At 37.6% G+C, this 11072-nt stretch overlaps 1 protein-coding gene across 1 annotated transcript in view; it reads left to right on the plus strand.

The window, feature by feature from the left end:
* Positions 1-4854: 4854 nt before the first annotated feature.
* Positions 4855-11072, plus strand: part of zhx3b (zinc fingers and homeoboxes 3b) — a 29599-nt gene continuing 23381 nt past the window's right edge. The window contains exon 1 of the mRNA XM_016674110.1: positions 4855-5250. The gene's annotated coding sequence lies outside the window, so the exon portion shown is untranslated. The remainder of the gene's footprint in view (positions 5251-11072) is intronic.

Raw genomic sequence — 11072 nt, forward strand, 5'->3', positions numbered from 1 at the left:
TCCATTACCAAAATAACTAGCAGAGCAGGAGTTTAAAATTAACTAATCAACCACCGCTGTGTTCATGAAAGCGCTTATTAATAATCGCAAAATAAATATCAAGCCTGAAAAGCTAATATCGTAACGGACTGAATGGTATGTTTTTAAAGAAATCTCTGCCAGGGCTTGCGGAGCGCAGTCGGTTGCCACGGCAACGGGTGTGCTTAAATGACAAAGAGAGACGGAGAATAAAAAGGTGCGAGTAGTTTTGAGTTGATCACCTGTTCGGGTTATATGCTTAATTGAGTATTTAACAAACAAATGGCTTCGACCGCGATAATTACGTGAAATTAAATTAATTGCCTAATATTTAAAAAAATAGTTTGGTGCTCTCTGGCATCTCGCTTTGAGCTCAGAGTCTGAGAGACGTTTCCTCTATCAAACTATTTTTTTTTTTTGCCTCTTATTTAATGGAAATATTGATGTTGATGAGACTTAATGATAACCTTTTTCAACCTAGCTTCACTGTTGAAAATTAGGCTCTAACATTCACAAATGACATTGAAATAAAATCCAGTCCAACATCTGGTTTGAGGTGATTCCTCTGGAACCTGTTGGCGGAAAAATATCCCAACTTCAGAAGATGTGCTTTAAACTTAACAGAGCTCTGTGGTTCCTCCTATCAGTATGAGAGTCAGGGTGAGGAGGCGCCAGACATGGAAAATTGGGATGCACTCCATGTTCATAATTTAGGTCTCATGGCATCTCGCGATGTGTATTAAAATGCAAGTCAACAGCTCAGTGTGGCTACAACCCCTATAACAGCTTTCAGCTGTTATCCTGAATTATGTCACAGCATAATTCACTTATTTATTATATTTTTATACCATCAAAAGCCACAAATAGTATTAAAATGTACATTTTCTGTGTGTAACTAATGTCACATATTTTCTACATTATACTAAAACAATAATTATGGTTGGGTTTAATTCTCTTTCATGCTCAGTCTTTAGTGTAAAACAGTTCAGGATGCCCCGTTGTGGATTTAAATGATCCCTTCACTCCTTTGAGAGCCTGAGATTTACTGCTGGTGTGTTTTTCAGAGAAGAAAACATTTAAAACCCACTTAAACCCACCTACTTTAGAGCAGTAAACTGTCATTAAACAGAAGCATGTTTTCTGATTGCTGGTTCAATACAAACACAAACTTCAGACAAAATTGGAAGATTTCTGGATTAAAAGCTTCCATTCCATCAATTTTCCGCAGGTAAATCTGTAAATGTAACCATCAAAAGCCAAATAAGAAACTTATATAGTATTTTAAAACTGAAAATGCACATTTCACTTGTCGCTGACCCAGAAGAAGAGCTGTTGAATATAGTCAATTCTGACTATGAGTTCTCATTCATTTAGCAATATTTTTCTGTTGGATAATAAATTAACGGACAAAAAAAAAAAAATCTGAAGAGCCTCTTTGGAGCCAAAAGAGCCGACTCTTTTTAGTGATCCGAGCTAAAAGAGCCGGTTCTCTAAAAAGGGCCAGAATTCCCACGCTGCCGTGAGCTCCTCCCACTTCCCCAAGCTCAGACCCGTGGTCAGTCCCACGGTGACCTGACTCAGAAAACCTCACCTGCACACAGAGAACCCACCTTCAGAAATGGAAACTAATCTAAGAGTTTTCTATTCCCAGACGAAACATTGGCTAAAACAAAAACCAAGAACGTGAAGACTGATTTATACTGACCTATATTGTTGTGGAGAATTGGCTTTCTCTGATATGCATTCTGATATATATTTTTATGTTTTCTTGTTTATAGTCGCAGAAAATGAAGGTAGGTGTCTGTGTATATGACATGAATTTTTAACGTTTGATATTGCTGTCTTTAAATAAAGGTACAACCAATAAATTAATTTTGTGCAAGTTAGAAAACCTATGCACAAAACAACAGTTTCTCTGTTTTTTTCCCACTTGTAGCATAGTTCAAAGTGCTGTCTTTGATTAAACAAATTTGAATTGAACTGAACTGAACTGTGTCCACATTGGAAATGAATCACGCATGTGCAAAGCTGCCTCTTCCTACCGTAGAATGGATAGATATGTATACTTGGTATATTGGAAATTAATCCAAATCTGGGTCAAATTAAAACAAACAAACAAAAAAAACATATCAAAATTTTGAAGCTCCATCAAGGCAGCATGCTTAATAAAACCTGTAAACTTCTGTTCTGGCTGAGGGTTTTATTGTGCCACCTAAAGATTACAGGGGGCCCTTATTTAGATACACTTTATACAACAAAATAGCAAAAATAGTTCTGTACTTCATCCGATTGGATGAGTGACTGGCAGCAGTAGTTTTCAAGCCTTGTCAAAATTCTCTATAGTGTTCAATCCAAACCCAATCTAAATCCTTCCACTTCTGGCTGTAAGATTGGGGGGTTGATGTCCTGTTGGAAGATAAGTGCCAAGCTCTCAAGTCTTCTGGAGCCTGGAACAAAATTTCCTCCAAAAACTTCACTGTGTTTAGCTGCATCTATCTTCCCATCAGCTCTGACTAGCTTCTCTGTCTCTATTGAAGAAAAGCATTCCACCAGCATGATGCAGCCAGCAACATGTGGGGATGGTGTGATCAGGGTGATATGCAGTGTGTTGTATTCAAACGTAGAGGTTTGCATGTAGGCCATAAGGGCCAGTGCTGCTCTCATCTGGATAAACCATCTTCTTTCATTTCCTGTATCCCTGTCCTTTTTGAAGGCTGTCTTTGAACAATAGCTTTCTTCCTGCCACTCCATAAATGTTTGGGATTTTATGCCCCTAACCCTATAAGTTTCTCCCAAACTTTTTGTCTGACCTGTCTGTTGTGTTCCATGTTCTTCATGATACTGTATGTTCACCAGTTTGCTCTAACAAACCGCTGGAGCTTTCACTGCACAGCTGCTTACACAGAGATTAAAATACATTTTTCTTTCTTTAGGTGATCTTTAAATGCAGTTAGTTGCACTGGATGTTATTTAGAGGTGCAGAATAAAGAAGCACAAATACAGAAGAACACCACACTTTTCATTTTTTTATTTGTAAGGATTCATCTTTGTCTCTCAACCTCACAAAAGGATCAGCATCATGCTGGTCTCAAGTATTTTACAACATGTGTTTGGTTCAGATGTTGCTCAACTGTTCAGAGGAGGTAAAATTATCCGGTAAGATGGGACACGTTTGGAGGGCCTCCAAAGCTGTTTTTTTTTTATTAATTTAAGGGAAAAACAAGCTTGAATTCCTTTCTTTCCCCTCCCCCCCTATTTTTCTGTATCCAAGACTTTCGTCTGTTTTCTTTTTTTAGGTAAGATAACATGAAATCTGTTTCAGTGATCTGTCCATTTTGTACATCAATACTATCTTGCATCGGTTTTAGTTGACAAAACAAAACATCAGGATTTATCACTTTTGGTTAAGTGAATACCCAAGGACCGACGTTGCATTTCTTCTAACTTCTGTCATTTCCTTTTCCAGTCCAACAGTTTCAGAAGGAAGCACATCCCAGCAATGTTTTGTGTTGACCTAAAGAACCTTTCCGCTTCCCGTCAACAGCGGAAATTCTTTCTACCATTCCCTGATATTGCTCATTTTTTGATTAACGTCATTATTTTCCATATAAAAATTTGTTTTAAGCTTTTGTTGTGACACTTAGTAGGAGAATTTCAGTTTCTCTTTTGAATAACTGACTCATTCAGGAAGTGGTGGGCGAAGTGTCAGCATTTTCAGTTTGGGCGCAGCGGAACAAATTTATAACAAAAGCTGCTTAAGGATTTTTTTAAACAAAGCAGGGTAGTCATCATGTGGGCTTATGCTGCTTATTGTTGGTCACTTCAGATTAGTCCATGTGGAGCACCACTGACTTGGGTCAGTTTTTTGGGGGTTTTGCAAGTGATGAGAGAGTTGTGAGTCTATGCTAACATCCAAGAACCAAATTGGAGTCTGAAACTACAAAGTCATGAGAAGTTGTTTTTTTCTCCTTTTTTTGTCACTTACTATCTATCACACCAGCAGTGTAAGGACAAATTCATGCCAGAAAAATGAAACTATTCTGTTGAACCTTTGGCTGCTAAGGAATCATTAAGGCTGTTTTATAGTAAAAATGACAATTATTCAACACATTATGTTCTCCTGGCACTTTTTAAATACCTTGAGCCAGAAAAATGCTGATTTCTTCTGGTGCATTAACAATATTTTGTTTTGATCCACTATACATGTCTGTGAATGTTATAGCAAGCTATCCCCCCTCAAATTTCACTAAATCTCCATTATTTTTATATCTGTGGATATTTTTTATGCCACAAATTATGTTCCTGAGATCTTCAAACTGTTCAGAATCTATGACCATGAAGGTGATATATTTCAGTGCAAAGACTTTCACAAAGTAACTTAGCCTTTTCTTTTGGCTTCCAATAATAAAGTCATGTACCTGTATAGAGACTACACTTTGAACAATTCTAAGGCTATTTTCTTATGACAGTTTTACAGCATATGTGCATAAGTTTGTTGTTGGATGAAAACCAGCAGCCATGAAGTGGACCACATGATAAAATATATTGCTACTTAGTGTTTTCAAAGTGTCCCTCTCTCAAAATTTAAAGCTATTTCACATTGTTTAATGCAGTACTTCTCAAATAGTGGGGCACCCCCCCATCCCAGGGGGTGTGGCGACGTGTCAGTGGGGAGCGCGAGAAGCAGGACTTTATAATTGTCTTTATTCATGCTTAACTGATAAACAAGCCTCCGGTCACTAGGTGGAAGCAGTGTTCAAACTAATCAACGGGCTGCCTGGTCAAGCCAGTAGAAGTAGCTACACAGCACCATATACACTGTTGTAAACAGAGCAGAGGAAGAAAGAAAAAACAGAGCGAAGGATACAAGCGCGGATGCTGGGTTTCAGTCACGTGGACCAGATGACACGCAAAATTCAGATGGAGGGCCGGGATTTTTACGGTTCAAAACAAAGCAAAATTGATCACAACGAGTACGCTGATGCTCTAAATAGGCTGGAACAGACGAGGCATCTCGAAAAAAAATATGCATATATTTAGGATATGATCCGTATTATCTCTTTAAAAAAAAAAAAAAAAAAAAAAAAAAAGACTTTTCTTATAATCTTGAGAATTTACCCGGTGTCCAGGCAATCCACATAACCAACTACCTGGAGCTGCAGACTTCGTATTATACGACGAGCCAGAAGAAAGTTTTCAAAAGCCTGGAGAATACAACCATTTAGTTTCAAGGTGGGTCAAGCATTTAGGATAAAAAAAAAAAAAGCATTAATGGCTGTCAACTTCTTTCTGCCGGGTGAGTAGTGAATTGTGCTGTTTTAAGTATGATAACGATGCTATCGCTAACAACGAACTAATTTTTATTTTATGAGCTTGAATCTCCTGGTAAATAATTTATTTAGCTTCTGTAAACCCAAATACATGCTGGAGTTGTACATCAATGTTGAGTCGCTGTAGGACGCTGGATTCAGATCAAATTTCTTTTTAAGTAGGTACTAATTTCATGTTTGTTTACATTCAACTTTGCTTCTTTCCTTAGCCTTTTATAACCAGAATTTTACACATTTTATAACCATGGTACCATGTCTCTGCTCCTTTTTCTGAGACAGCTTCAGCTTTAAGTATTAGCCAGTTCAGTATTACTGTGTGGTTTGGAAAATGAAATACAAGTTTAAAGTTCAAAACAAACAAGCAAAAACGCATGCCAAATCCTGTCTGTACTGATGGGTGGGTAATAGGAGCATTGATTAATCAATAAAATAAATTAGTGTGACTACAAACGGGTGATTCTAGAGTCTATTAACAAATGAGTCCGACGTAATCATTGAATTTCTTATTGAAGCGATTACCCTTTGGATAAATGAGAGTGAAAACTACAATTAATTTCTCTTGGGAATTAATGAAGTATTTTGAATTGCTTTAAATTAAATTGGAATGAATTGAATTAAACTCACTTGAACTGAAATGAACACTGTTATTCTGAAAAAGGACATATAAATTATAAATAAATTTAATTATTTTTTTTTCTGTTAGGTATTCAAACATACCCTTCATATAATGACAAAAAGTCAACAACTAACAAAAAAAAATTAGCCTTGAGAAGTGATTACTGATATTTGTGTCACTATAACTATTTTATTCTTGGGGCTGATAATAAATTATATCAAAACATATTTTCAGATTTAAAAAAGTAATGCTATATTTTAAAGTGTAATAACCTTTTAATATCCATCCCATAATGACATAAATTAAAGAAAACACACAGAATGGTGACGCTGCCACCATGATTCACGACACATTTACTGTCCATTTATGGCCTATAACAAATCAATGTAACATTGTTCTGAGAGGTCACTGGTGAATCGTTTTGATTGACAGGAGGATGCTCTTCCCTGACGGTAATGGCCTGGGGAATGAAAATGATGTGCAACATGTGGCAATCTATCTTAACAGTAAAATGGGGGAATCTGATACACAACTTTAGCGACTCTCTACATTTCCATGATTGCCAATAAGCATGAAAAGAATAATATTTAAAATATTGTTTAGCCCTGATCAAGAGTCATTTGAAGTTAATGTAAACAGAAGCACTTCATAGAACACTTTTAGCTTGTCTAATTTTAACTTGAATTCATGATTAAAACTGTTGATTATTTTTACACATTTTATTTGGCTAGACTTACTTAAATCACTTTGACTCAGGTACAAGTACTCAGGTACAGAACATTGTACCTGAGGTATTGGATCTAAAAATATTCTATAACAAATGTTTTATCTTGATACTCTTATGTAATTAGATAAATGAGGGTTGGTTTAGTTATCAGTTTATATGCTTGTTACATTTGGTTGGGATTTTCAAAATAATGGTTATGCAACTGAAATAACACATTTATGCATTAACCACTTTATAACTTGCCCTCTTTTGCATTGAATCAGTTGTTTAACTATTGTGAAAATAGTGAGAAAAGAATGATCACTCTTTCTTTTCTTAGGTCATAAAATATTGAGTTAGGTTATAAAATATTATTAAAGTATAATATCATGATTCAGTCATGAAAAAACTAAGTTTTTGTAAAGTATGCTTTTAAGTAGAAAAGCACACTGCCAACCTGAGGACTGTGGACATGCATTTTTTCAGCAGAGGCAAAGAAGTTAGTTACAATGGGTGAATACAGCTAAACACAGGATAATCCTGGAAGAAAGTCTGTACAGTAAACCAAACATACTGCCAGAACCACATTGGAATAGTTAAGATCAAAGAGTAGTCATCTATCAGAATGGCCTAGTCAAAGTCCAGACATAAATTAAAATGAGAAGTTGTGGAAAAACTTGGAAACTGATGTTCACAGATAATCAGTCAGTGCCCACACTGACTGAGGAGAGGCATTTTTGAACAAAAAAAGGGGCAAAAGTTCAAGCTGTATATGTGCAGAGCCAACAGGAAAAAAAACAAAACAAAAGACTTTTATGTGCAGCAAAAGGGTATTCTCATAATTGCTAGCATAAAAGGTCCCAATAACTGACATCAGTTGTTATGATGTCACGCAATGCGGAAAGGTTGATGGTGCGAATACTTTTGAGACCATTCTGTCAGATATGATTTAAATATTACGGGGATATTTTTGCCATGTCAAAAGAATATGAAGCGTAGAGTTTTTTGTTTTTTTTAAAGCTAAATCTGTTGTTGAACTGGTTTATTAGTTGCAGAATTTACCGCAGTCAGATATAATCAGGATTTTATAGTTCGGGGTGTCTTTTGGGGACTATCCCTTTAAGAGAAGTTACCTGAGAGGAGGGGGACAGGTGTGAGCTGCTTGAACATCACGCTAATCCGCAACTCTGTTAGTTTCTGCTCCTCTTAGAGACACTTCACGAGGAGTTCAGAGCACAGGTTCCGCAGGGTCAGGGTCGAGACGGTGAATCTGACTCACTTTCTCTCACTCCGCATCTCCGAGCTCGAGCCCTCACGCCAACTCAACCGTCAGTGACGTCTGCGTCACGTGTGCGTCTCTTCCCTCGGTACGTCCGTCGTATTTTCCTCCCCTCCGCTGTCTGCTCCAACACCGAGACAGAGCAGAGCCGAGCCGAGCCTGGCGAATTAAACACGAACCCAAGACGGAGTGTCGCCGTCCGGACGCCGGGTGTCACGTTTGTCTGCAGCCGATGGACGGAGGGGTCTTACACCTATAAGTTGCCATCAGTGAAGTCCGTTAGTGGCTCCTGTGTGAGCCCGTATCAATGTAAACTTTTTATTTTTAAAGAACGTTCACTGCGCACAGTGAGATCCAACAAAGCGAGGTGAGTGTGGTTTGTTGATACTCATCTATTTCAGTGTTTCATCTCAACTAAAACTTATCCGAGCTGAGGGAAAGCCTCACCTTTGTGGGCTTTGGCTCAGCAGCGCTGGCCAGCTGCATGTCGCCTGCTTAAAATGGCGACAGCCGACGGGGGTGGGAAAAAGAGAGAGACGGTGTAGTTTTTTGGGGGGGTACTCTGGGGGCTCGCCTCTTTTCTCCGATCTGAATTGGCTACACTGCTTGCAACCCTTAATAATGCACATGAGCGAATTAAGTTGGGGATTACTCCGCCTTAAGTTGAGCGGAAGATGCATCATTTTCGGATACGTTTAAAGCTGCTGCGCTCAGGGACTCGTCGAGACACTTTTTCACACCAGCACTGCATTTCTAGAAAATACTATTTCATAGAAGTAGTAAATATACGTTTTCTGTTTACGTTAAATCTCAAACCTGTTAGAAAAATATTCCCAAATTTTTCCCCTAATCAGTATTTCATCACAATAGAAATTAGAAATCACAGCCGTCCCAAGCACCCCTCTCTCCGTTTTCCTCTGTGAACCATAAAAGGATTTTACAGTTTATAAAAAGTTATATTTTGGCTCAGACCGACTTTAGTTTTAATCAAGACTGACCCAGAGTTCACAAACAATAAGCAGCAATGTTTATTTTTATTATTTCATGAAGCGTTCAAGTGATTGTTTATCATTAGAGATCGTAATCGGCCATTTTCCCCCTAATTGGGTCTCGTTAGTTGTTTCTGAAATAAACATTGCAGTCCATCTTTTATTTATAAAGCACTTTTAACTACTACACAGTACTAAAGTGAGGAACAGAAAAATAAATTGACGTTTTCTTTCGTATTGATTAACTTCATCCCAACTTAGAACTCAAATCCTTTTCAGAGTATGACGTCAACCAACATTTATTTTTTATGCACTTAATGGGTTGACTAAAAATTAGATAATGTCATGGAGGCTATGATGCATAAGCAGAGATTAACATTTGCTTTCTGATGGTGAAAACTGCTATTTATCTTAGTGAAATCTGCAGCACACCTTTCCCTTTACTGTGTTTTAGCCCTTTAGATATAAAAATGACCAGAACCAGCAGGTCAGATCTCAAAGGAAACCGGATTTTGCTGTCGACCAAGAAAAGCCTGGTCTGTGCATTTCTGTTTATCTTGATAGTGTTGTCATTAGTGTGTGTCACTCCTAGGATTAGACCAAAGCTTTCCCAGGAAGCTAATTTGTGTCTGCCGTCCACGTGAGTCTCAGGTTCGACGCACAGCTTAATCCAGCTTTCTGTTTATCACCAACGGTCCACTCTCAGTAGTGGCCGCTTGCCTCGTTATTGCTGATGAAAATAAGGACTCATGAAAAGCTTGAGGTGGATCAACTTATCAATCATGCGAGAAAATATGTTGAACTCGTAATAACTGTCCAGTGGTGTGCAATTTTTTTTTAAAATTAAATTGACATTAGAAACACAGCTGGGTGATGATTTCCACTTTAAAATATGGTTTTTATATGGATTAAAAACAAATCAACCGCTTTATTCTGTTAAACCTTGCTGTTATCCTCTGAAAGTTTTGATCTCTCCAGCAGCTTGACTGAATAACAGACCTGTCTCGATAACAGAAAATACAGTCTCATTCTTAAACAGCTCACATCACTTATGAAAAAGAGCACACTTGGAGTCCTTTTCACTCAGTAGTAACTTCCATACTGGGAAGTGTTGATGTTCTCAGAAAAACGTAACATTTTTGAGTTTTCATCTGACCTCCAGTGGTCGGAGCTGATGAAGCTAGAAGTTGGGCGACTCCGGTCACCACCTGATCTCTTGCTGCCTCTTTAAAAAGAAACGGGCTGATCATCTGGCGTTAGGAAACACTGTCGGAGACAAACGACTTTTGACAGAAGTTGGCATATAATGTGAAGCGTCCTATTCCAATGTGCTCCCCTTCTCTTCACAAACTGCTTACGTTTGTTTTATTGTTGCCAAATCTTTCTTTCAAAGGCAGTGTTGTCAAATAGAGCTAAAGGACTTCGCTGCAGCTGCACAGAATACAAATAAACACATTTAAATGAGGAATTGGATTAAAAATAAAGTGTCAAATTAACAACAAAAACCCCCACAATCGGTTGCCTTATGTGACGTCACGAGAGGCGTGTGCGTTTGGAAGCTGGTTTGTGGGAGGTTAGATTTTATCCAAGTTATGTAACAATTTACAACAACATAGCAAAACAAATGGTGTTGTTGTGGAAGTGACAAACTGTAACTAAACTGAGTTTGATTCTCACAAAAAAAAAAAGTCGTGTTGGTGCTGTGTCTCATCTTGGTGTGTAACTAGAATTATGTTTCATGTTCTTCCTGTAGGACATAAAAATCTCAAGGCATTTTATAAAAACTGCAGGTCCAGTTCATGTCCATAATGTATTAATCTGATACAGTCCAATCCTATAGAAAGATTCAGTAACACGCAGCCCAGTTTAACCTTAGGTTTAACACAGTTAGAATACAATATGGCTTTCCATATTTGTGCTATTCCCTCGCTGCTGTCTTTGATGCTGTGGTTTAATTTACCAAATCCAATGGTATATAAAGTAATGTTAAAACTAGGGCTGCAGCTAATGATTATTTTTGTCTTTTACTATTCAACCAATTAATATGATTTTAAAAAAAAAACAACTGACATTGTGCAGATTTTTTGCTTACCCACTTAAGCCTTTTTTATACATTAGAAATACACTAGAAGAT

The sequence above is a fragment of the Poecilia formosa genome, unplaced genomic scaffold, assembly GCF_000485575.1.
Source record: "Poecilia formosa unplaced genomic scaffold, Poecilia_formosa-5.1.2 Scaffold90, whole genome shotgun sequence".
Taxonomy (NCBI): domain Eukaryota; kingdom Metazoa; phylum Chordata; class Actinopteri; order Cyprinodontiformes; family Poeciliidae; genus Poecilia; species Poecilia formosa.